Source organism: Marmota flaviventris, chromosome 11 (assembly GCF_047511675.1).
Source record: "Marmota flaviventris isolate mMarFla1 chromosome 11, mMarFla1.hap1, whole genome shotgun sequence".
In the NCBI taxonomy this organism is placed as follows: domain Eukaryota; kingdom Metazoa; phylum Chordata; class Mammalia; order Rodentia; family Sciuridae; genus Marmota; species Marmota flaviventris.
In genome coordinates, this window is record NC_092508.1 from 20000059 (window position 1) to 20027402 (window position 27344).

The following is a 27344-nucleotide window of genomic DNA, read 5'->3' on the forward strand; positions in this document are numbered from 1 at the left end:
GTGAAATTAAATGGTAAACAAAGAAGACTTTTTATTTATCTATATTGTTTAAATTTTATTACACATTACTTCTATAATTAACTTTTCAAAAACTTCTTCAAGCTGCAAGCAATTTCTATCTGGCAAGAAATGGAAACATCAACAGTTCTTTAGAATACAGAGTCTCTTTGTTCATAGGAAATTGCCCAAATGAGGCTTTTAGTGGAATAAATGGACTGTCTTATGTGCTTGAGATGTTCTTGCCAGGAGAAAAATTTCTTTGAAGGTGTTAATATTTCCTGTGCTAACATGTTCCTATGTTGGAGCAGAATGGACTGGACTAGGAGGTTATTGAGGACAAGAGTTCCAGATGAGAAAGGAATGAGAACCAAGAGGAATGGTAGGCCATTGGTGTCTCACCCAATATACGTATGCTCAGGATTTGAGCTCCAGTGATTAGAGGATTGAGAAGAAGAAGCTTGGAATATTTCCCCCAAGATATTTCATGAGACTCTGACTGTAATCTATGCACCTTTTGTGCCTACCTACCCCTAGAAAGCCCTAAGTCACAAGACACCCCCACTGTGTGAAAATACTTCTGCAGAGCACAGGTGGTGGTTATTGTGAATGGTATCTTTTTTGCATTGCATTTTTAAATAGATCGATAAAGCTGTAAGTTTTTGTATATTTATTTTGTATCTGGCTACCTTACTAACCTCTTATTTGTTCTCCCAGATTTTAGTTCATTTGTTGTTTTTGTTTTTTACATATACCCTCTGTTATGGACTTAATGGTGCCCCCTAAAATTCATAAGTTGAAGCCTTAATGGCCCAGACTTCAGAATGTGACTGCATTTAGACAGAGGACCTTGAGAGAAGTAACTAAGTTAAAATGAGGCTATTAGGGTAGGCCTTGAACTAATTAACTGGTGTTCTCATATGAATAAGAAACCTGGACACACGGGAAACTGCAGGTGTGGATACATAGACAACCATGTGAAGAGATAGCAAAAGGTATATATCCACAAACCAAAGAGTGAAAGCTCAGAAAACCAGACCTGCTGACTCTCTGATCTTGGACTTGTAGCCTCCAGAACTATGAGAAAAAATTAATTTCTTCTTCTTCTTCTTTTTTTTTTTTTTTTGTTTTGTTTTTGTTGTTGAATGTTTTGCAATTCTTGGGATTGAACTCAGGATTTTGTGCATCCTAAGCAATTGTTCTACCTCTGAGCCACAACCCCAACCCAAGAAAAATTAATTTCTGTTGCTTCAGCCACAAAATCCATGGTATTTTGTCGTGTCAGCAAACCAATGTATCATGATGCAATAGGAACTTTGGCTTCTCTTCCACCAGAGTTGTACCAACTATTTCTGTTTCCTGCCATGTCACATTGGTGGCCATATTTTAAAAGGGTAGGGTGCACCATGAGAAGGAAGTTCTCATTTGACTTCCTAATGAGACCATTTTCATTAATTTAGTCATTCTAAATGAAGGAATTAACTTGGGAAGGCATTACATGTCATTTGATAAACTTATGAAGGTGACATTGTTGCCCTGGTGATTAGATGAGTAGATTGAGGCCCGTGAGGGTAAAAGAATTGTCTGGGGTTTCATTTCATAATAAGATTCAGGTTTTCAGTTTCCAAATCAAATCCCTTCCTATTCTATCTTCTCACCAAGCAACTGACTGACAATAAAAAAAAGAAACATTTATTTTAGGGGAGAATAAATAATTACTTCCCAGTGCTATGATGGCTTCTTTCTAGGGCAAGGAGAGTGTCCTTTCTGCTACTCACTCTTGTTTGCCTTCCTTGAGGAGAAGAGGGTTTTCTCTAAGTGAAAGAGCAGAATAGCTTTGCAACAAACACCCACCTCTTTGGTAACTGATTCCAGCCTTTTCTGCTATATAGTGTAGGAAGGGGCAATAACAACAGAAAGCACTTGGTTTGGGAGCTCCTGAGATGGTTCCTAAGGAGTCCTGCCTCTGATGTCCAGGAGTGTGGCCTAGGCACTGTGGCTTGCTTCAGTGAATGATGAGCTGCACTTCAAGATTCGTTGAAGAGTCTGGTGTCGGTCTTGCTCACCTCTCTTGCTCTTTCATTCACCCCGAGGGAAGCAGCTGCCCTATGGAGAGTGATAGACAGGAACAGAAGATGTGGGCCCAACAGCCTGTGAGGAGCAGGACTCTGGCAACCAGTGAGCTTAGCAACAGATCTCCCCAGTGAAGCCTTCCAGCGAGGGTGCTGCCCCTCACACCTTGAGAGCAGGGGGCTGGGATGATCGGGGCCAGGGCACCCAGCTAAGACACACTGGTCTTCCTGACCCACAGGAATATCAAAACAATGATTCGGGGTGCATTTCTTACACTGCAATAGATAATGAGTTCAGTCTAGAAATAAAAAGGCCTCAGAGCTACTAAGAGCTACATTGACCCCTTAGGCAAGTATTTTCCCCCTCTGGGAATCAGAGCCTCCTCTCCTATGAAATGAGGAATGTTGGAAAGATCTCTCCAGAAATCCCTTCCAGCTCACATACTGCATGAATCTTCTGACATGACCTCCCAAATCTCCTCCTACTCCCTTCATCACCACCATTCAATACCCCGTCAGGTGCCACCTTTGTCCAGGCCTCTGCCTTCCCAGCTCTTCTCAATCTTGCAGTAAGAAAGGAGGCGGGATCTTCCTGGGATGAAGAGGCCCAACACCCCCCCCCCCCCTCCACCCCGTTCTCTAGCTCAAGCCTTTCCAGAACTCCAGGAGCTGAGAAAATGCTACTTGCACCTTCTGGATAGTTACTGACAGCTGCCAACGGCCACAAACAGGCCCCCATCCCCTCGTCAAGTTTTCTGAGACCACAGCACACATGCTTCTCCATTCTTCCACAGGGAGCTCTAACAGGCTCTAAATGCCTGGCACTGGACTCTAGAAAACCCATGCGCCCAGAGTCAGCCCAACACAGGGAGCCCCGCACGTGGCATCTCAGGAGACCAGGCCCGACCTCCCGGAGCGCTGACACAAGTACTTTCCCCAGAACATCTGGTTCGAGTCCAGAGAAGCAGTCTGCAGGCTTAGGAGGAGGCAGAGAGGCCATCTGGAGGGTGAGGCCTCATTGGGAAGTTGGGACGCTCCAGTTCAAACCTCTGTAGGGCTGCTGGAGGGTCTGGGGTATTTGACCAGGATCCCAGCTGGATGCCTCAGTTTACCTTCCTATGGAACAGAGAGAATCCCCTGAGAGAGCTCTGCCTCTCCTAACACATCTCTGGCATTTTCTCTGAAGCCTTCGTTCCACCACACTGAAAAGCCCTCCTCGCCACCTGCCCTTCAACCCGCACGCCCCTTCCTGAGAGAGCTGCATCTCCAAGAGGGAGACAGGGTCTGTTCCTAAAGGATGGTCAGCTCGGGGAAGGAAACCTGCTAGTGGTGTTTGAACTCAGAATCTCTCCCTGTGCTGCCTTCTGGTTCTGTTTTGCGGGGACACTTCTCTCTGCAGAGTAACCAATAGTCCCAGCAGCCACGGCGATGGCACTTGTGTTCTTGAGGAGAGATGAGGCACAGGAAAAGAACTAACTTATGCTAATGCACTTTTTCCTCTTATTCCACTTGCATTTGTGAAATTCCTCTGAGAGGCTGAGTGATCCCTTCGTGCTCAGTAGTGTGCAGGCCAGAGAGGACAGGCAAAACTCTTGCCACCACACAGAAAAGAAAATATGACTTAAATAGCTTAAAATTTAGGCATGCATTGGCTCCTGTGATTTAAAAAAAGAAGAAAAGCATCCTGGCTCCAACAGTTTGACTCAGGACTTTCTTTTCAAACTTTGACTTCATCTTGACGCTCGTTCCCCTAATGTTCTTAACCTGGCTGCAGGTAGTCCCAATATCACGAACTTCCTCTTCCACATCTAGGACTGTAGGAACATCCTTGCTCCAGTACTCGCAGCAAAGTCCTGAAGTTAAGCCACCCAGAGGTGATGGTTATCGGGGCTTGGATATGCTATTTAACTTAGCTCCCCACAGAGTCAACAGCAAAAGCAGCTTCCGCTGAGCATTTGAATTCCCAAATAAAAGTGGAAGGCTTTTGGAAGGAGCAAGGGAAAAATGGATACTTGGAAGACAACCAACAAGTATCTGTTATACACACAAAATGGTTCTTCAAGTTCAGAGCCCCGGGATTTTAAAGTGGTTAGTAGCCACATACTCTTCCTGGACTTCTGGATGATGACAGAAAATCACACCATGTCCAGGCAAGTGTACCGACAAACACACGCAGACAATTATCCTCTCTAGAACCCAGTTTCTCATCTGGAAAGCAGGGTGTTAGAGTAGGTGGTCTCTTGGTGTTGGTCCACTTCCAAGATTCCATGACTTCTGTGTAAAGCAGACACGTCAATCAGCTCTCCTGCTCCATGTATAAACCTGTGCTGGTTAGTCTTTGTTGCAGGCCCGTCTCTGTGCTTAGCCCAAGGTATCCCAGGACCCACCCCTGTGCATTCTGTACCCAGGCTCCCTTGCTAATCCTGGTAGGATTCCTCCATCAAAAACACAGCAGAGGTCAGAAGTTGGAAATGGAGAGTTGCGGGTATCTTTCTTACTCCCTCCCTACTTTGGGTCACATTTGGGGCTATGTCTGTCCCTTTATGGCCAGGTGGGTCGTCTTCTACCTTTCCAGTTCTTGCTGGGATTCTGGTAACAAAGATCCTTCCCCCTTTTCCCTAAGGTCTATGTGAGTTTATGGTTTCCAATTTCTCACTGGTTTCTTTAAAACTGCCTACACCTTTGTAAGTACTTCTTCATTATTTTCTTTGGTTAACTTAAGGTTTGGTTTGGTTTGGTTTTTCTTTCTTTTGCATTTGAACCACTTGATTGGGATTCTGGGACCCTAATATACACATTTACATTCCTCTGCTAATACTTTTCTAAGCAAAAAAAAAGTAAAGACTCTTTATCCTTAAGTCTATGTACACATACAGACACAGAAATAAATGGCTACTCAAATTATGGGATCAGCCTCGCGCCTGTCAACAGATGAATGAATAAATAAAATATGGTATATATACACAATAGATTTTTTTTCCAACCATCAAGAAGAATGAAATCATGTCATTTGGAAGCAGATGGATGAAACTAGAGAACATCATGTTAAGTGAAATAAGCCAGATGCAGAAAGACAAGCATGGCCGCAGGCTTTCTCTCAAAATCACTTGCTGATTTAGTATTGCACACAATACTAAACAAAACAAAACAAAACAAAACCTGAAGCTACAAGAGGGACTTGTCAGGGAAGGAGACTAGGGAAAGGGAGAAGAGGGGGAGATAAGAAAAGGTGGTAGAGAAAATACAATTACACACAATGTGTACATGCATGAGAAGGTTACAGGGAGAGCCGTTAATCTGTGTAATATGAATTAATATTTATAATAAAAAATAAAGAAATGGCAAGTACCCTGGGGACACAAAAATATCAAATTCCACTAAATTGGTAGCAGTGGTCAGGAACATTGGGTTGAGGATTCTGAGTCTGCCTGGCAGGGTTGAATAGTGGCCCCCCAAAGGGTATACACATGTCATAAATCTCAGAACTTGTGAAGGTGGCCTTATTTGGAAATAGAATCTTGATGTAATTAAGGATCTCCGGGTCAGATCCTCCTGTGTTGAGGATGGCATCCCCAAATCCAAAGAGTGGTGTTATTTATAAGAGAAAGGAAGATAAGCTTTGAGACAGAGAAGAAGAAGGCCCTGTGAAGGTGAAGCAGAGATTGGAGAGAAGCATGGGCCAGGCAAAGGATGGCCCAGGACCACGGGGAGCCACCAGGAGCGAGAGAATCTCCCTCAGAGTCTCCAAAGGGAATTTGTCTTGCTGACGTCTGCATTTCACACTCCCATGTATGGGCCTCCAGAGCTGTAAAGAGAATACATTTCTGAAGTTTTAAAATCAGTAAGTTTGTGATCTGTGTCCTGCAGCCCTAGAAAGATAAGAGAGTCTGCATCCTAACTCAGCTGAATAGAGGGCCACACAGCCCCAGGCAGGAATCCACCATCACTATTGTACCTGGTTTGGACCGCTTGGAGACCCATCAGCCTGTGAGAACATCTGGGATCCAGTGAACTTCCTTATGGAAGCCTGTTTATATGGGCATTCAAGATTCTACGAAATTAGTGAAACACACCACGTATATTTCAGAAGAACCTAAACTGACCCCCAAAGAGGACAGAGCCAGATGCAGTGAGGTTCCCAGGTTTCATGGCAAGTGCACACGTGCACACAAGCCCACAGCTTGAAAGCAGAGACTGTCTGCTTCGTTTCTCTGTTCTCCACCCGTCGTCCTTGTGCCCACAGGCGCCTTGTACACACAAGACATGGGATCAAAGTTGGAAGAATGAATGGAGAAGAAAATGAATTAATTGGCCACTTAGTGAATTCCCAGGCCATGAATTAGAGCCAAGAGAAGCAGGTTGCTCTTGGATACACCAATAAATCCCTGTGCTAATCTACCCTTCCAAACAGGCGCACAAAGCTAGTCTGAGAAACAGAAATCTGTGGGAACGTCAAAATTTGAACCAAATTGAATTACCTGTGCCGAGAACTGGTTCAGACTTGTCCAGGCCCCTGCCCACAACTCTCAGACACACTGTCCTTTCCAGCACCTCGGGTATGTGAGAGGGACTGAGCTGACCCTGTTGGGTTATGTAAACATCTTAATTTGATGAGTGATTAGAGCAGCTTTGCCAGTGGCCAACTCAAGAGCCAAGCCTCCTTGGACTCAGATCCTAGCCGTGCTTCTGACCATCAGTGTGACCAAAGGGAAGTGACTTGCCTTCCTCTGCCTCAGTTTCCTGGTGTGCAAAATGGGGATAATAATAGCACTAGTTCATGGGGTTATTGTGAGGATTACATGAGCTACTGTAGGTCAACTGTTTGGAACCCTGGCAGGTAGAGCGAGGGCAGTATATAAATGACTGCTCTTGCTAGTCCTCCTTTTTGCATATAGGTGTAGCTTGACTGAGAGACAAACTGGAGCCCACCAAGATTGTCCCTTGTTCTCAGAACATCCTGGGTATCATATGAAAGTCCCAAGGACTGTATAGACATGAACTCAAGCCAGGGGGGCACAGTCCTTTTCTTGTCTGGATAATAAGAGTCTTGGCTACATCTCTTGCCCATGCCCTGGCCTTCCTGTCACCCATCACAGCCCCTCAGGAAAGTCTGAGGAGCTAGTGGCACAGGCTGGAGACATAGATGGAAGAGGAGTCGGGCAGGAAGAAGGTCGTCTATCCTCCAATATGGACGGAGGTTGCAGAAAGCCCTGGAGGCTTTATGTGAAATGCCTTCTCAGCTTTATTCAGACTTCGACTTTCTCTCCTCCTTTTCTGAGCTGAGAACACTCATTTTGTGAAAAGAATAACAAAGATGCATATATGCCTATAAATGGAAGCTGAAGTGGTGAGCAAGGCCATCCTCCTGCCAAGGAAAACAAGTGCAAGGCACTGGAACAAGAGGAGCCAGGGGACCCCGTGGAATCAGAAGTTCTCCATCTCCCTGGGACCCAGCTCGGGCCTGTGCAGGCCTGGTCGTGTGGGAACAGCAACCCCCTGGTCCTGCAGAAAAGGTCTGCCAGGAACCTTGGGGCCACGGACCAGGAGTTGCTGGGAGCTGAATGCTGCAATTTGCCATGGGAAAGGAGAGAGACAATTGGAGGCTGGTGGCCCAGAGAAACCACTGTTTAATTCAACAGGCATAACCGATGATTGCTGGGGGTGAGGCCCAGCGCGGTGGGGCAGAAAAAGTGAGGCCATCGTGTTTGCCCTCCCCAAAGACCTAGAGGCACCAGGAGAGGGGTGTGTGAAGGAAAGGGTAAGACAGAGGCATGAGCAGCCCTTTCCAAACATTGACTCTGCTCTGAATGAGGAAGAACTAGGTTTCCCAGGAGTGAGCAGCACACTCAGCTAGAGAAAGTAGCCTTCAAGGTAAGTTTGAAAGGCAGGGCAGGATTTTGACCAATGGAGATGGAGTCGTGGGAGGGCAGTCAGGGCAAAATGGCCAATGTGACAAGGTATGAGGACAGGGAGATAAAAGTCACTTTCCAGGGGAGCAAGAGGTCCTATCTGACTAATGGAGCAAAAGTATAAGAAAAAAATGTGTGAAGTGCCAACTTATTGGAGAATCCTAAAAGCTGAGCTGGGAAATCTGTGCCTGGTTCAGAAATCTGGGGAGCCCGAGAAGCCCCAAGGCCAGCACTGAGCTGAAGGATAATTTACTGGTAACAAGTAGGGACAGATAGGAGAAGGAAAGAATGGAGGAGCCTCAGGATGATGAGCCCTTGGAAAGAAAACACCTAAGCCTTTTGTGACACTTCAAAAATATCCGAGATTCCCTGCCACAGCTTACCTATGAGGACCCCAGTCTGCCTCCCACATCTGCCTCATCTTGAGCCACCTTCATGGTGGTCCACCAACATTGGCCCTCTTCCTGGTTCGCTCACACACCAGGCTTTTCCATCTCCAAGCCTTACCTCATCTCCAAGAGAGCCACGATTAATCCCTTCCCTCCCTGTGCACACCAGCTATTCCCCCTGGGAGAGATCGACCCTAATGCTCTAGGTACTAGAACCTGAGCTGGCTGGTGCCCATCACTTTGACTAACAGGACACTGCAGAAGTGATACTAGACCAGTCTAGGTCCAGTCTTGAAGACGACTGGTAGTTTCCTCCTTCCTGCTCACTGGAGAAAGCCACCCTGACAGAATTCCCACAATCTTGAGCTCCCCATGACATAAGGAAGACCACACAAGACATGTGAGAAGCCAAGTGAAGAGAGAACATCAATTAGCCAACTTCCACCTACTGCTGTCAACCCGACCCAAAGGCCAGATATGGTGAGTCAAGGACCTATCTTGAATATTCAGCCTGGCCAAGCCTTCAGATGACCCAGCCCCACCTGCTCTCTGACTACAATTGCACCAGAGACACCCCCCCCAGGGAAAATCGACACCTAGCAGAGCCCCACCAATCCACAGAGCTGTGAGAAATGTTTTTGTCTTAAACCACTAAGTTTTGCAGCGGTTTTTGTCTTTCCTCTGAACTGTTCTTTCTCTCTCACCCTTGCACTTCAGAGGAAAGACAAAACTCCCCAGGCTCCCTTATCTTTCTGTCCTCTTCTCTCCAGGCTCCATTCCCCACCCCCGCCCTGTAGCATCAACAAAGGATGCCCTGTAAACCGTGGGAGCAATTTCCCCCCCGCTCATGGTATAGCCCCTCCTCTATCTCAATGCAGCCATATCTGTTTCCCTACATCATGGAGGGAAACAGTTTCAAAAGAGGAATTCACAGGGCTTCTCAATCACCTGCCTGGGAATGGGTGGGAGCTGGAGGTGGGCCACTCCCAGAGGCCACAGGAGACTGACCTCTGGCCCTGGCAGCAGCAGTAGCTGCTATTGCAATATGCTTCTGCCACGACCCAGTCCTAGGGAACATCTGCAGATCACTAGTTGTCTTGGAATAGGCCATGGGAAAGTCCAAGAGCAGCCACGGCTCTTGACAACCATCCCAGAATCCCACTGGAACTCTGTGCCAGAGTACATGGGGCCCTAAGGTCTTGGGTTCTATGCTATTTTATTCATTTTTAGTTTTTGGCTGGACATTTAGTTGGGAATTTAGAACACTAAAGCCATTCCAGGGCATTAGTTCCAAGCATGCCATGCAACTCCCAGCAGCTGATAGTTAGGGACCTGTGCTCAATACCACTGCTTAGCATGGCAAATAATAAGCAGAGCCTCCAAGAGTCCAGGGAGGCAAGCACTGAGACCAAAATCCAGATGCTCACCTCCAGTACCTAAATCCTCCCACCAAGGCCAGGGAAATGCACATTTCCATGAGGGCAGACCCCCACCTCTGAATCCCCAGCAATGGAGCAGCCCCAGCACACAGCAGAACCTCAATAAGCCTTGCTGGAAGAAAGGAAGAAGTGCCAGGCTATACAAAGAGAATCCCCACATATACAGTGACCTCCCCCAGAGAGAGCGTCTCATCTCAGGTTGTGATATGAAGCCAAGGCTTAGCCAGCGGTAGCCTGTGGGCAAATCCGGTGTTTGTATATACAGTTCACGAGCTAAGAATCTTATTAACATTTTAAATGATTGGAAAAAAATGAAAATGAAAATAACATTTCATAAGTCAACAATGAATTTCAAATTGGTGTCCATAAATAAAGGTTTTTGAGAACACAGCCACTCCCCCCTCACATACTGCCACTGACTGTTCTAGAGTGTGCAAGGCAATGCAGAGCTGAGTGCTTGCGACAGAAACTGCCTGGCCTGCAAAGCTAGAAATATTTACTCTCTGGTCCTTTCCAGAAAAAATTTGCTGACCCCTAGCCCAGCCAGGTGAACGCTATCTGGATCTCCAACACCATTGTATTGGGTTAAGCATTGTTTTCTTGTTTGTTGGGTTTGGTATTTTTGGCTTTTTGGTTTTTGGTATTGGGGACAAAACTCAGGGGCACTCTACCACTGAGCTACATCCCCAGCCCTTTTTATATTTTACTTTGAGATGGGGTCTGCCTAAGTTGCTAAGGCTGGCCTCAAACTTGGGAGCCTCCTACTTCAGCCTCCAGAGCCACTGGGATTGCAGTTGTGCACCACCACAGTCAGCTTAAGACTTAAACTTTCTCTCTCTCTTCTTCTCCTCTCTTCTCTCCTCATCTTTTTAAATAGACCCCTTTCTAGAATGATTTTAATTACCTTTATTGGTATAACTTATTTGTCAGACAGTTATTCTCCATGAAAGAAAGAATAAACCTGCTTGAAGACAAAAGGAAGAAGTTTTCAAAGGATTCAAAAATGGGAACCCCCCCCAAAAAAAAATTTGGTCTATTTTATGATATTGCTAAAACTGTCAGGATATGAAAAGGGAAGCTTTTCTGAATTCACCTAAGGGCCAGGTCTCCTGACCCTGGAATGGCCATGCCCTCTGCCCAGACTTGCTTCCCCTTTCCTGCCTCTTAGAGGCCCCCATTCATCCTGGGGCAGCTTCTTCAGAAGCCCCCCCCCCCCCCCCCAGCCATTCCTAGTGCACCAGGCACAGCTCTCTAGAGCAACGGAAATCACGGCATGGCTTGTCTAGATTCAGACGTGGCAAGTGGCATGCATTCCCCCCCCCCCACAGCAGACAACACTCCCCAGTCACAACAATCCAGCTGGAAAGTAAAACTACCACTCCCTGCCATCTGTCCCTGGTTCCATGCTTGCCTCTTGACAATGAACTCCTTGCAAATACAAATTCTATCGTAGTCGTTTTTGTCTCCCTACAACGAACACGATGACTCTAATGCCTACCTTGTGGTAGGCATTCCACCAGAGCTAGACCTCTCCTCCTCTTCCTTTCCTCAGTCTGCTCTGTAGCTAGGAGGCACAGATGGAATCCAAGGCTCTTTCCAGTGAAGTGCTGCAAACTACCTCCCCCAAACCTCTGCAATGGGAGCAAATCCTCTGCGGGTAAGAAGCTGAGCTTCCCAGAGTTTCCATCAGCTTGATGGCGACCTCCATCCAGGGCTTCCCTGTTACCCACAGTTTGTTGGCCCCTCTCCTAAGAGAGGCAGAAATACATCCCCCAACAGGGATAATTTTTCTGTTTGCTGTCACGAAGATAAAACCAACACTGAGTACCCGTAGCGCAAGTTTATTCAGCAATCAAAGGACTGAGAATTAGAGTCTAGCTCACGATTCAAGTCCTCTGCATTCAGGGATGGCGAAGTCATGGATGCAGGGTGAAAGACGAAAGAGAAGGATAGGCAATAAAGGGGAAGAATACTCATGTCTATTCTTGGAATAAATAGAGACTTTTCAGGAATTAGGGTGCCACCTCTTTCTGTTCCTTTTATGGTTCTTTCTGTCCGAAGTCAAGACATTTGTCAACTGTCATGACTCTTGCGGGGGGGTGGGTGTTACTTAGCATACAGGAATTATAACGGGGCTTGGGGTCTATCAGAGGTCATTTAGGTGGCCATTTTGCATTTACTCAGTTCCACTGGTCGGTCACAGAGGGCTCTCTGCCCATTAACATCCTTAGAGATAAGCAAAGCCAGGTCTGTTTCAGCTCGATGAAGGAACTGCCTTAGTTGGGTTTTTCCTCTTCTGATTGGTTAGGAAGGTCCCAGTCCCATCTGGGTCCTCTTTCTTCACCTTGGGAACAAGCAGAAAGAGATGATCCCCTCTGCAGCCAACACAGACCCCTGATTCCTTTTGGAGCTGAAGGAAAGAAACTTTCCATACTCTTCTTAAATCAGAGGGAAAGAAGCTCTCCTCTTCCAACAGGTATTCCCAGCTGCTGGCAAGGGAATTAAGTGCAAGACATCTAAATACAATAGCTGCCTACCAGCTGCGGTCACCCCAGCAACCTGGAACTCTCACAGACTGCCTTGGAGACAGGGCCTTGGAGACAGGCTTCTGAAGCAGCCACATTCTTCAGCACTGACTCCTTTTGCAAAACAGAACCCTCCTAAACTTCAATTTAATGGGAAAACTTAAAATTGCCTTTCTAAAAAATAACAGAAACCCCACTGGGTGTTTTTAACCATGCCAACCCGCAATGCATGAATATGGACAATTTTGAATTTAAAACTTATAAAATAATCATGTGCCAAGCAAGAATTGAGAATAGGAGATGGTAGTCGAGCAGACCAAAATGGAGATGGCCAGGAAGGAGCATCAGGGATGGTGGTCCACAAACCTGAATCAGAACAGACTGACCTTAAAACATGTTCAAATAAATACCCATTCCCAGGCCCTCTTCCCGGAGATGCTGATGGTGTTGGTCTGGGGTGACTTTTAAAACTCTTCCAGTGATTCTGATGAGTATTCAAATACTCATTGCCCTGTCTACATAATACTCCAAAGGTCTGTTGGGGCTTAGCTCCCTCAATTCCTGCCAGCCCACAATTCTAGAACCAGAGTACCAGGAGGTCTTTTTTTTTTTTTTTTTTTTTAAGGAAGAGGGTGAAGCTGCAGCCCCTAAGTGCATTTGTGCTTTTCTAGGAGCTGGACCAAAGGAACCTGGGGATTTGGAAGCCCATCTGGCCCTGGGCTGTTGGAAGGTTATGTCGTTTCTTTTGGGCTGGCTGCCTGGTTTCCGTTGGGGTTGATGCTTGGTTTATTTTAGGTGCTGGGTGTGCAAGCTGGTAGGCTGACCTTCCTTGGCCTTTCCCCAGGGAGCAGGCTACCAGGCTCCTGTTGTCTCTGTGTTACCAGGTAGCACAAGATCCCCCCTGAAGAAGAGGCGAGACCACATGCATTCTGCTCCAGAGACATTCAGAGTCAAATTGGTAGGAAAATAGGTTTAATGCAAAGCCCAGCTTGAAGGAAGATGGAAGAAACTTATTGTTTCAAAATTCGCATCATCAAGATCCCTGAAAATTAGCAGAAGTTTTAAAGAAGAGGCAGGGAAGTGGCAAGGGGCAGGAGAAGCACACGTGTAGATTTAGTTATCCCGTGTTGGGATGGGGCAGGTTCTCTGCTCTGGCTCTCCTTGACTCTCCTCCTCCTTTGTCACCTTTTAGCATGGGGCAATCACAGACCTTTAGTTTCCTCCTCTCAACATGAGGACATTTGTTCTTAACTCAAAAGGGGTCCCCAAATTCAGTCTGTCTCATCAGGAGCTACAAGGTACAATTTCCAGGGTATCTAGGAGCTGACTGGTAGTAATAGCTGGGACCTGTACTAAACCTGGGAGGAAGCCTGCTGGAAGAAGAGGTTCCCCCAAAGTGAGCCTTTGCAGGAGGTCCCAGCATGGCTACTCATAAGCCATGTTTGGGAGACTAATTACTTACTTTCTCTGAGCCTTAGTTTTCTCAGCTATGGAACAAGGACTGAACCAGGTAGAAGCAGCATAAAGTAATAGAAGAAATGTGGGTTCTGAGGCCAAAATATTTTGGTTCAAGTCTTGGCTTCACCACTGATTTGCTTTGTGATGTTGGACAAGTGACTGGGCCTCCTATGCATTAGTTTTCTCATCTATAAAAGGAAGCTAATGATATCTCCTTCATAAGACTGATGTGCCAATTAAAGGAGATGATGTATGCTTGGCTTAAATGCCACTTACACACACACACACACACGCACACTCTTTAACTAGCAATCTGATGAAGTGGGTGCCAAACTCTAGCAGAGACGGTAGAAGAGAGTTCGAGGGAGGAAAGAGATTTCTGCACAGGGCAGGTAAGAAGGAAAGGAAAAATAACTTTCAAAAGGAAATAAGGTTTGAGTTGCAAATAATCAACTATGGGGAAAAAAGCCTGAATAATAGAAGAAAACTCAGGGAATCTGGATCAGAAAATTGGGGGTAATTGTAGCCCTCTCTGCTCAACTCTGTGGCCTTGCCGATTCTCTGCTGCATCTATAAAATTAGCTTATGGTAAGAATGAATAAGATGAGGAAATACCTTATATGGTACCTAGAACATGGAAGGTGTTCACGGGATGGATGGGTGGGTGGGTGGATGGATGGATGGATGATTGGATGGACAGATGGATGAATTCCTGATAGGGAAAGTAGGATGAATAAAAGACTGGAAAGAGAAATGCTCAAGCCATCATTTTAGGTCAGTGAATACTTTAGAGTGTTTCCAGGGTGTTCATGGAACTGTAGACCCCAAGATATTCATGGGAGGAAATACGTGTTTTCTAGTCAATTAAATTTAGGAACGGGCAGTATGATGTAGACCTCTCTGAAAGATGTGCGATAAATGTCAACCTATAAATGATCCTGCCAAGTCCAGTCTAGCTTTATCACACCTAGTAGTTCCCAATTTAATATTCTTCTAGAAATCAATTTCCCAAAATAAACCTGTTAACTTTGCTCTGAAGTTGACCGGGGTCCTCCTGGAGTGAACTAAGGGGTGAAAACATTGGAAAATTTGCTTGGGCCTTTCTTTGTGCCTGCCCTGTCCTCAGCCTCAGGAACTGATCTGCAGGGATGTGTGGGATCTCTCAAGTGAGGCAGGCACACACATCTGGAACAGAGACCTGAAGTCCACACCCCAACACACACACACACACACACACACACACACACAGCCTTAGTAACTTCGGTAAGGTCCTTAACCTTTGTCTCTATTTTCTCATTTATAAAAATCTTAGTACCTACCTCATAAGACCATTGTGAGAACCAAAGGAGCTCACATACCTGAAGAGGGTAGCCCTCCACGTGGAGCACAGGAAGCGCTCACTGAGGAGAAGATGGCATCGTTATTACTACACCATCATCTGAATATTTTCTGACAGTCACTCTGCAACATCCAGCATGACTTTTGCTTTGAGCCCTGAGGATAGGAATCATACCACTTTCCACCTCCTTCTCCCTGTGGGGTGAGCCTAGAGCCACAAGCCAAGAGAAGGGACCAAGGCACTACGCAGAGGGCAGGGTAAGGGTCTGCTTTGCACTTTCTCTAAATGCAGAGCAAAGAAAGGGAGTTCTTTCAGAAAGAGTCCACCTTCTCTAAACCGGTCTGAGCTAGAAGTGTCAGCTCTCACAGGCTGGCAGCTGGCCACCAGGAGGTGGAGAATCTGCGTGGTCATTTTACAACATCAAGAGCGAGTGGCTTGGAGAAGAAGCCACATATAATCCCTGGAGCTCAGCCAAGTGCCTCCTAAAGAGAAGAAAGTGGGGAGCAAAGAAACCCTAGTTTCAGGAACTGAATGGGGCCACAAGGCAGAGACAACTGGTCTCCAGTATCAGAGACCTGTTCTCTACTCAAATGTCACCACCCTGGCAAGACGGCATAGCATTACCCAGCCATCAAACCCATGTCCCTAATTCTCCTACCTCTCTAGGGAAGTCCATGGTCAGTTTCTCCTCCTTGATTCATTATTCATTTAGTTAATACTTACTGCACATTGATAATACACCACAGTGAATATAATTGTCCTTAAAATGGGGAAAATATCTGCCCTTATGGGCAGATTTTTTTGGAAAAAAGACAAAAATGCACAAGTCGACAAGACCAAAGACACTGTCGGGCAGTGGGAAGAGCTTTAAGGAGAAAGGAATCAGGGCGAGGGTGAGAGATGGATGGATTAGGAGCTGGGAGACAGTCAAGCCTCATGGTGTGAGCTACCACCTGAAAGGAGCAAGGGAAGGAGTCAGAAAAGATCTGGAAGGAGACTGCCCCAAGCGGAAGGTCAGCAAGCACTGTGGCCCTGAGATGAGCCCAGCATGTGGACCAACAGCCAAAATGGCTGCAGCCTGTGGCAGGAAATGAGGTCAGAGTTCACAGGGCAGGAACCTCAGTGGCTGAGTCAAGGCCTTTGCCTTTATTCCATATGGGATTGGAAGGTATTTGATGAACAAAAGGACAAAGAGCTTACTCTTACTACTGTGTGAAAAGTATAGCATAAAATGGCAAGAGTGGGCTTATAATAAGAGAGGCAGCTGAGATGCACGGTGGCTTGCACTAAGTTGGTCAGGGAAGAAACGAGATTCGGGGAGTATTTGGAAGGTGGAACAGCAAGACCTGATAGCCACTGGGATGCAGGCTGTGTTTGAAATTGAGGGAGAAAGAGAGACCTCTGGAGTAGCTATCTTGATCCTGAGATACAGCAGGCGGCAAGGGGATCATTTCAGGGAGAGGGGACAACTCTAATTCTTTGGATGAGATGCCTTCTGGACATCCAGGTTGAGATGTTCACCTGGCAGCTGGACGTGTTTTGAGTCCAGCAGTCAACACAGTGGTCATCAGACGAATATTCAAAGCCTGCTGGATCCCTGCTTCCAGGCTGGACTCAACACTCAACACAATGAGACTTTACTCAAATGCCCTTAGTTCAAAATTGATTCTGTTTTGCAAGGGGAAACTGAAGCCCAGAGAGGCAAAATAACTTCTTCCCTCAACGTTGAGTAGCAATTTACATATAGAACAAGATCCATGGCTTAGGCACTGACTACCCAGCTACCCAAGTCTGTATCCTCTATTGCTCAATCAAAATTCTTTCACATTGATTTCTTGGTTATTTGTGGTGCTGGGAATTGAACCCAGAGCCCTGTGCATGTGAGGCAAGCACTTTGCCAACTAAGCTATATCCCCAGCCCCACATTTCTTGAGGTTGTTTGCATAGTATCTTTTTTTCTTTTTTTTTTTAACCCTCCTCTACAGGAGAAGTTTTTTCTTTTTTTTTTTTTTATCTTGCCTAAGTTTCTTCAGTTTAAGCTCATTTCTATTTTAATCATTCTTTTTGGCTTCAAAATGTGCACAGTACTATACTTGCCTCTTAGGACAATTATGTCAGGTAAATAAAGTAAAAATCCTGGTTGCCATTTATAGATGAGGATCCTGAAGCATAAAGGTCAGATGAAGTATATTCAGTCACATAGCTAGGTTGAGACAGCCCAAATTAGAACCTAGGACACCTTGAGTCTTAGCCCAAGGCTCTACCCTGTGGGCCAGAGAACTCTTAATCCCACATCTTACCAGTTTCTTCAGCAGCTGAGGACCTCTCCACGTCTCTTCCTGTTTTGCCCTCAGGATAACTGAAGAGTGACTGTCCCTCTGCCTTCTTCCAATACCCTCCTGACACGTCAGAGTGATTACTAAATCACCTTTCAGTCTTCTCCAGCACAGCTGTGTCCTCACATGTACCTCTCAGGAGCATAGTAAGTAACAGCAATGAGGACCATGGCACCCCCAGCCTTAGCCATGGAGGTTGAAATGTTGGTCCACCCTGCGTGGGACCCATCACCAGTGATTTCCTCATCACTCAGAAGGGTCTGCAGCTTTCACTCAGGACAGGACAGTGCTCTGGTGGAAGGAACAGAGGGTGGTCGAGTTGAATCAGTGCTGGAATCAATATCCTGTCTCCATCTCACGTTCTCAAACATCCTCTGCCTGCTGAGCTGGAGACAGCTTTAACCTTCTTTGGGGCAAAGTCGTACAAACACATACTTTCCAAAGATTATTACAGTGACCTTGATCCATATCCCTATCAATGAAAGTATTCTGACCACTTTATTTCCAACATATACCAATAATGTTGATTTAAATACTTATAAAGATATGCATGTGCTATGTGTAAATCCGTTATCTATACATCACAGTGTTTCCCAAAGTGAAAACTTTTCAAAGGTGACATTGGAAAAAAAAAATGAATAGAAGTGTTAACAATATTTCCCCTGGCCCTAGTGGCCCGTTCCACAAACTCCCCTCTTCAGAGAACACTTGCTCCATCAAAGTCTTTGAACTGAAGTCACAAACTGGCAGCCTGCAGGCCAAACGCAGCCCACAGATGTGTTTTGCTTGGCCTAAACAATGTTTTCTAAATTTTCTATTAGTTCCTAACACTTAAAATTTGGACAAGTTCATATAAAAATCTAGAGGTTTTTTCTGGGTTTTATTCACAGCTTTATTCCCAGTGTCTGATGTATAATGGGCATTCAATAAGTATTTGTTTAATTGAATTTCCAGCTTCTCTAAAAATTAAAAAAAGAAATTTTTAAAAAGCACTGGCATTTGTCCCTGGCTGTGACCACCTGGAGCTGGGCAGTCATGACTCCTGTTAGCAGGGTGTTGGTCAGCAGTCTCAAGCCACATGCCCCACCACTCCCCTGTCCCACATCCAGCTTCATCCATGACTGTTACCTGCCTGGCACCTGTCATACTTGAACGATGGCTCTGTCTTAGGGTTTTCTCACAGTGTGATGGCCCCCATCTGCCTCCATGGGGTCAAAGCAGAGCAATATTCCATCTGGACACCCAAGTCACGGGTTTGTGCCTGATTCTGCCAATTACCATGTTTGGGGAATTTGCTCTCTAAGCCAAGTCTCCTAAAGTGGAAAACTGGAATCGCAATTCCTCCTGCTTAGGGTGTTTGTTGATCAAAGTAAATAAGATAACATCCGTGGGCTGCTTTGTAAGTTGTAAAGTACTATGAAAACGTGAAAGCTTGTCATTACCACAGCTTCATCTGTCCTCCAAAAGGACTAGTTGAGGGCATGGGCATGGAGACTTCTCACGCCAAGCCCTGGAGCTGACCACATTCCCCCACGTTCTCTCTCTCTGAATGCTCCCCTCCCCCAGCCCTACCACCCACCACTTTGGATTGTTGTATTTAGTGTGTAGACAAAGGGATAGGCTGAAGAGAGGACAAAGCCACAATCCTGAAGCCTAGGCTCAGTCTCTAATAATATTGATTCCTTTGTTCCACTCTTGCTCATTTCTGAGTCCTCATGACTTAGCGCACCGTCAGATGAAGATTCCCAGGCTTCACTCCTTCACTCCCAGTATCCCTGCATTCTGGATTCCCAGAGTCAGTCCCGAAACCTCCACCTTTATTTCCTGGAATACAGATCACTCATAAAATCCTAATAACATCCTTCACCCCTTGGAAATACGCTCAAAAGACCTGTCCTCTTCCACCTTTCCATCAGCAGGGAGACCATTTCTATCAGACACACCCTGCCCCACCTCCTTCTGGACTTTACATAAATGTTTTGCCAGTTATCGACTGAATTATACAAAATTACTAGTGTTCAATCATTTGTGACGCAAGAATGGGGACGACTTCATTGAATTCAACTGAAGACATCTAATCCAGTGGCCCAGCGTTGGTCTATGATCTTCAAAGATTCCTATTGGAAGCCAAAGTCAGGTGTTCTTATGCATTTTTCTTGGTGAGTGAACTGTGGTTCTGAGAAAAACACTTCCTCATCTTAAACCTGCCAGGGGTCTCCTTCCTCTCAGACCTGAGCTACGGCTGCCAGATAATTGCTTAAACTAGAAACCCTAACAAAAAGATACATATGAATGAAACAGATTTCTGTCTCTTCGGTTTCTCTCCTGCTTCCTAGGGAGAAAAAAAAAAAAGGATGAAACATACACTGTTGGTTTGGGGCTGAAGAAGAGGAAGCCTCTTCAAGGGAGAAGGGCATTACCATGGGATCTCCCACCTCCCACCATCTTGGAAGTCTCTCCTCTTACTTTAGCTAGCTCCCTGGGTTTCTCTTTTAAGGGCACTAATACATTCATGAGGGTTGTTTTTTGGTTTTTGGTTTTTGTTTTTAAGCCAAATTACCTCCATAATCTCCACCTTGAGGGTTAGATTTTTAACACATGAATTTGGGGAGGGAACCGAACATTTAGACCATTGCATAGCTGAAATCTTATGGTGTTAAATATTGGCTTTCACTCGTGGGGTCCTTTTAAAAGGCAAATTCTCTACATATTAAATGCTTCTGAAATGGTTCCTGGGAATGCTAGAGAATGCTGTTCCAAGAGATATTCTTGGGTGTTCATGAAAAATGAGTTTCTTGGTCAAGTTTGGTCAAGTTCTTTGGTCAAGCCAAAGTTTCCTTTGGCTGCAAGACCATAATCCATAGAGGGAGTTTTGTAACATGCAGCATCACATTTAAGGTTCAGACTGACCTTGCAATAAAGAACTCCAATTCACTTTGTTTAATCTAGTATTTCCCAAATTTTCTTAGCAAAGGAAACCTTTTCTTAATTTTTTGTATTACTTCCTGCTTCTTTATGTCCCACAGAACACACTTCATGGAATCCTGATGTAATCCGTGGGGGAGAGCTGAGGAGTTGAACCCTTTCCCTTCCTGTTGGGTGTGTAGAGAAAGAAAGACCAGTGGAGTACACCAGACCTCCCATCCATCACCAGCAGCCCCACATCCCGTCTTGGAGAGGAGCATCAATGATGCAGGCTTGCAAATGACTTTTCTGTTCCATCCAGGACACATGCAATGTCTACAAAGAGCAAGGGATTCCAAATGTCTGCTCCAGCCTATCATCCTTCATCTATCTGGGCCCTGAGAAACCCCACATGAGCCTACAACAGATATAATTAAGCCAAGGAGATCCAAGGACCCTGCCCAAAAGGGAAGAGAGCAGAAGGCCAAGTATGATATGTTCCCTTTAGTCCCATTGCCCAATTTTGATCAGGCACACCCTGATCTCTAAACTCATGCACAAGAGCTTTAACCTAGTCCCACCCAGGTGGGAGCCCCTTGAGCACCCACAGACTTGGACTGCCTTCTCACATGATCAAGTTCTTTATAATTCATCTGGATCCCACAGTTTAACATTTAAATGATTTCTACTTTTTATTATTTTGTTTCATCTGTAGAATTTATCTTCCCACCTAGAATGTAAAATCCAGGAAGCTTGAGGCCACGTCTCAACATTTTTCTATTTTTCCCTGCTGGATCCCAGTTCTCTGGGGTAGATACAGTGTAACATTGTATTGAATAAAACCTTTTTTGCTCCCACCCACCCCAGAAAAAAAGATAAAATAGGAAAGCTCTTTTAATGCACCACCTCTGTTTGACTCACAGAATCAACCAACACCCCCCACTTCCACAAAGAAGCTCACTGGAGAAGCCCAAGGCAGATGGTGCTCCCTGCACTCACTGGGCCACTCTCTGGCACCTTTGGCCATTCTGTTCTGACTAACTGAAATGTTTGCATGTCGAAAGGCAGAATCAAATCCCAAATTCACCCATACCAATTGGCTGTGTTATTGAATGGGGCAATGGGGGATGAAAAAGAAACAAACAGACAGACATAGAGAGAAGAAGGTGGGGCCAGGTAGGACAGCCAACCCCTGATGGGACAAGACTGACCCAGAGCTAGCTCAGCCCATTAATTGCATAGGTTTGTATCAGAAAAGTTATTTGTGGGAACATTTCAGCAAAGCAGGCAATCTGAAGGACACAGGACTGGCAAGACGCTAGGGTCAACTTGTTTTGCTCTCCATCCCTGGGAGTGTCTGAACTCAAGTCCTCGCCTGATAACTCTGGCCTTTCAGCAGAGTTTCCTCAGGTTAGTGTCACCATAGCAACTGGGCCATCTCAACCTGCACTTTTGCCCAGGCAGCTCCCAGCATAACACAGACACAAGAAAGTCAGAGGCCATGATTCACCACTCTCCACAACTGATGTTACATGCTTTAAGACAAAGCCACTAGGACAGACGCACATTTCCCAATAGACTATTTTCCACTTCCCCTCCAGGCCCATCTTCTCACCGTGCTCCTTCCTGCTGTGTGCTCCAGGAGTTGCTCTGTATGGACGACATCAGTCTGGCTTCCTTGTCCTCTGGCTTGTAGTTGGATCCAACTACCAGTGAGAGGTGGCAGGTGGAAAGAAAGGAATTTGGACTATTGATTCCTCTGCCTCTCCCTTCTTGCAGGTCTTAAGCTTGACAGTTCTTCTGCCCCAAATCCTAACAATCAGGCAGCTTCTCAACATTCCCCCTAGGGATGACAGCAGCTAGGAACCACTGCAAGTGTTGGCTAGTTACTGAGAGCTTTATCTCTCCTTGCCAGTTCCCTCAACCATGTCCACACTTCACGGTTCCTTTGTTAAACTCTTTTCAACCATTCTTTCTGAATGTGTTATGTCTTTCCTATCCCCAGGATCCTGACTGAACCACCTACCCACAAATGTTCTTCCCTCCCTTCTTTCCTAGAAGCCCATTTTGTCTTGATATCAGGATTCCAGGTGCTTTAGGGAGGAGGTCCCCCTTGAGGGTGTGAAGGAGCAAGATTTAAAGAGAGATTATGTAACCTAAATCCCACAGCAGCAAAGTGGCAATACTAGGAATCTAACTGTCTAGGCCTGGGTTACCCCAAGAAAGAAGAGCCCAGATAAACCGTATGTGTTAGTGTGTTATTCAGGAATGTGGTCCCAGGGATCAGGAGGAAGGAGCAGAGAAGTTAAAACAGTAAAGAGAGGAGAGCCACTACCAAGAGGTGTTATCAAATTGGTCATTGTTAAGACAACGCCATGATGGATCCTGGTGTCCATCAACAAATGAATGGATGAAGAAAATGCAGTAAATATACACACAATGGAATTTTATTCCATCATAAAGAGGAATCAAATCATATCACTTATAGGAAAATGAGTAGAACTGGAAAATATATTCAGCAAAATAAACTGGACTCTGAAAGTCAAGGGTCATATGTTTTCTCTCATATGTGAAACTATAGAGAAATAAAATTTTTAAAATATACTTCATGGAAATAATAGGAAGAACAGTATGGAAGAGGAAGGGGACCACTTGGGGGGGGGATGGAGGAGGGAGAGGAAAGGCACTAAGGATTGAAATTGTTTGAATTAGGTTACATGCATGTATGACTATATCACAGTGAATTCCACGAATAGATTCATTGTGATATATTCATAATGCACCAATGAAAAAGAATTTAAAAGACCTTAATAATTACGTATCAGGGAAGATTGTCCATCTGAGTGAAGGCGACAGAGGGGCGTGTAACCATCACCCCCAGCTGCCCATTGGTTAAGAGTCCCCCACACTCCCAAGGGGGTCACTGTTCTTGCATTTACAGGTGCCTATGCAGAAGGGCCCTAGTGGTTTCCCATGGCTACCCCACCCTGTGCCAGCAGAAAGGCCCAGGACAGATATCAAAAGGCACACTCTAGGAGTGGGAGCTGGGCACCAATGGGTTACATCTTTGAGAAATTTGTAAAGCTTCTGTGAGGGTGGCCACACAGCTGGAAGGAAACAGCCCAAGAGGACATAAAGTGATACTCAAGAAGTGACCAATACAGTCCACGCCTTTGACCACTCAGATCCACTCATTTCTCCCTGCCTTTAGTCCAATCTTTTACAGAGTCCCTTTAGGGTACTGATAAGCACTATCTCCACAAAAAGTTAATGCAAGAGTGGAGCCAGCTAGGGTCCCCATAGCTGAAGCTTTCCTGAAGCCATAATTAATGTTCATCATCCCCTCCGCCACCTCCCTTTACGGTCAACACTTTGGTTGATCTGGGTTGCTTTCTAGGTGGGACATCACCAAGACTCCAAAAAGGGCCCGAGTCTTTGGTTGCCTTATCCTCTTTAGACCATGTATGGTGAAATTACTCATCATCAAAATTACTGGTCAAGGAAGCACAAAGAGAGAGATTTTCAATGAATTCCATGAGATCCAAATATAGTCCTCTCTGCCTTACATTTTATAGAAATCACCATAGTTCTTAATATTAATTAGGATCAATTACCTCATTAGTAAATAACTCCTTTCTTTACTTGCTAGTCCACTGGCATGAGGAACCAAAAAGGACCTAATAGTGATGGCAATAGTGGAGTCCCCAAGGTACAGCACCCTTGTTATCTACCTTAGAGAGGTGCTTTGGTGTGTTGGTTTTCAATTACTATAACAAAATGCTTGAGATAATAAATTTAAAAAGAGGAAAGTTTATTTTTGTCTCACAGCTTTGTATGTTGAGATCTATGACAGTTGGTTCAGTGCCTTTGGGCCTGTGGCAAGGCAGTACATTATGGGGGGGGGGGGTACATGGTAAAGGAAATGCCCACCTCATGGTGGCCAGGAAGTGAAAGAGACACAGGAAGAGCCAAGGTTCCCAATATCCTGATTCAAGGGCACATCCCTCAATGACCTAACTTCCTTCTACTAGAACCCACCTACTAAATGTTCCATTACTACCCAATAGCACCATGGACTAAGGAGTAAGTCTTCAACACATGGGCCTTAAGGGACATTCAGGTTCCAAAGTATAACATTTGGTGTGCTCCAAACCAGTTAAAATCTGAAAACATACTCCTTGACATAGATCTTTGAATCTTTGTAGAGCTTATCTCCCACTTTCTGGCAGGCATATATCACAGTAGGGCCACTTCCTGCTAACAGATTCAATTAGCATGATTTCTTCAATATTATGAGCAGAGAACGGAAGAGGTTGTTCTAAAAGGTTAAATCCCATCACAGAGAAAGCACCTGACATATGCGCACTTTCTTCCTCCTCCTCTCATTTATTTTTTCTGCTCTCCATAATATAAGTGCATTATTAAAGCTTATGGGATGCCTTCCTCAAGAATTTGGTCTAATGAATTTTGTTCAGGCCTCCCTTCTCAGGAGACCTCTCTGAGGATCTGCAGAACTGTGGGGTCCCTGGAACAGGGAACAACCACATTCATGATTGTGAGCTCTTCAGACTCAGGCAGTTCCTTCCCAGTACAAGTCTGTGGGCTCAAACTCAGTTCCTTGAGTTGTGTTGACCCAAGAAGGCTCTTAGCAACTCCCAGGAAGCATTGCTCCCTTTGGCCAAATTGTCTGGCCCTGGAGCGATAAAGGAAGGGCAAGAACTCCACCATGATTTTTTCACGGGGTCACTCTTCCCTAAGGGTTGCCTTTCTTGGTTTGTGTGGAACCGTCTGGAGTTCCCTTGATTCCTGTGTACAAATTATAGCCCAGAAGAGCAGCAGCAGGTGGACAGCCACCACCCTAGAGACAGAGACACACCAGAGACATATGGAGATATTTGTTCAATATCCCAGCTGACCTTTATCCATTCTTCTCCCCGTGTTACTTATCTTGACATTTACCATGCACCTGCTGTGTGTTAAGCGCTGTGCTGTGCTTTTATATAGATTAGCTCATTTCACGAGGAGCAGAAATTCCAAATTATCCCTGGGCTCCAAGTAATGAGAGAGAGTCTTGGGTAGGTCTCTGGCCTGTTCCCAGGCTGTTGAGTGAGTGGGTACTCTCTGATCTCTGGGTTCTTCCGGTCCAAATTTGCTAAAATTCTATGCAGCTCTGAGATGTGGTTTCTTCTTCCAACAGAAGCCCCCGTGTAGTTTCCAAGCCTCTCCCAGCTTGAGCTTTCCCCAGAGTGGAGCCTGAGCCAAGGACTTGAGTGCAAGTCCTTAGTTTTTGAAGTGAACCCAGGAAATGTGAGTGGGAAAATGGGAAGGAGAGAGAGAAAAATGGGGGGAAGCAAAAAGGATAACACAAGGGTGCATTATGAGCTGATCACCTCTTCAGGAAATGGAGGCTCAATCTTACTAGAGTCCTCTGAAGAGCCATATAGAATGTACCTCATAACAGTCTCCTGGAAGCATGCAGAGAGAGGAATATTTATCCATTGGCTCTGTTTTCTGATAAGGGCTATAAGAAAATACCTGAGACAGGCTAGCTTTATCAAGAAAAGGTGTTTATTTAGCTAACATCTCTGGAGGTTCTAGGTATGGCACTGATATTAGCTCTGCTCCAGTGAAGTCACCTGGTAGAATGGCATCACAATGGTGGGAGTATGTTCAGGAGCCAGAGGTCCTGTTTCAAAACTGGAATCCAGGGGACTGTAGTTGTGACTCAGTGGTAGAGAGCTCACCTAGCACATGGGAGGCACTGGGTTTGATCCTCAGCACCACATAAAAATGAATAAATAAAATAAAGGTATTGTGTCTACCTACAACTAAAAAAAAAATTTTTTTTAACTGGAATCCAGAGAGCAATTCAAGGGTTAGCTCTCAAAAGAACTAACTCACCGTCCCATGAGAACTAGTATCATCCCAAGGGCAGTACTCCCAATGACCCAAAGACTCCCCACCACATCTTGAAGGCTCTACCACATCCCAACACTGCCACCCTCAAGCTATCAAGCCTCTGACACATGAACACTTGGGGAATAAATCACATCCAAATCACAGCAGCCCCCATCCCCCATTGGTCAGGGATTGTCCCTCCCCCTTCCCTGTCTGCAATCCTCCCAGTGCCCAGCAAGTCCACACAGAAATATCAGAGAAGCAAACCCAGAGACACAAGATGCAGGTTAGACAAGGAATAGTCAGGGCTTCGCGATGGTTGCATGTTGGTATAAAACTTAGGCTCCAGGGGTGTATTATCAGGACTAGCCAGATTTAGCACAAATACAGTGTGCCCAGTCAAATTCAAATTTCAAATGAACAATGAGTAAGGACAAATAAGTCTTATGCAATATCTAGGACATATGTATACTAAATAAGTTATTCACTGTATAGGTAATATTCGGATTTGGTGGGGGATCCTGTATTTTATCTGACGTTTCTGTGCCAACACACAGACTGGGAAGGACTCCTGTGTTTGATGCGGCCAGGACCCCATGCTGAGCAAACCCAGGCAGGGCTGGGCTTTCTACTGTTCCCCTCAGCAACTGGGGGCATCTGCAGCAAGATCAAGATGGGAGGCCTCGGAAAGAAAGCACAAAAATACTCATTTCCACTCAAAATGAGGATGCTTTTTCCTGCACATCCTTTTGTTATTTTCAATTAGACTTCTTATCTTGAAATATAACAAATACGATTTTTTAAGGGCACTTAAAGTTAGTAAAGGAATTCTATTTTCAGTTCAGAAATTTAAAAGAAACATACTTTAAAGAAAGCACTACCTATACTTCCATTTTTTTTTTCTTGTAGCTTCAAAGTTTCTAGAACTTTTAAATGTGTCCACAAGCAAGGCCTCCTCAGCCCCTGTACTGTAAGAAGCCCAACTTCCCCCTGACCAGGTCCTTATCTGGACAGAAGGACAGCTGCATTTGAATTTCCTAAGAGGGCAAGGACAAGGCTAAATTTTATAGCCATTTCA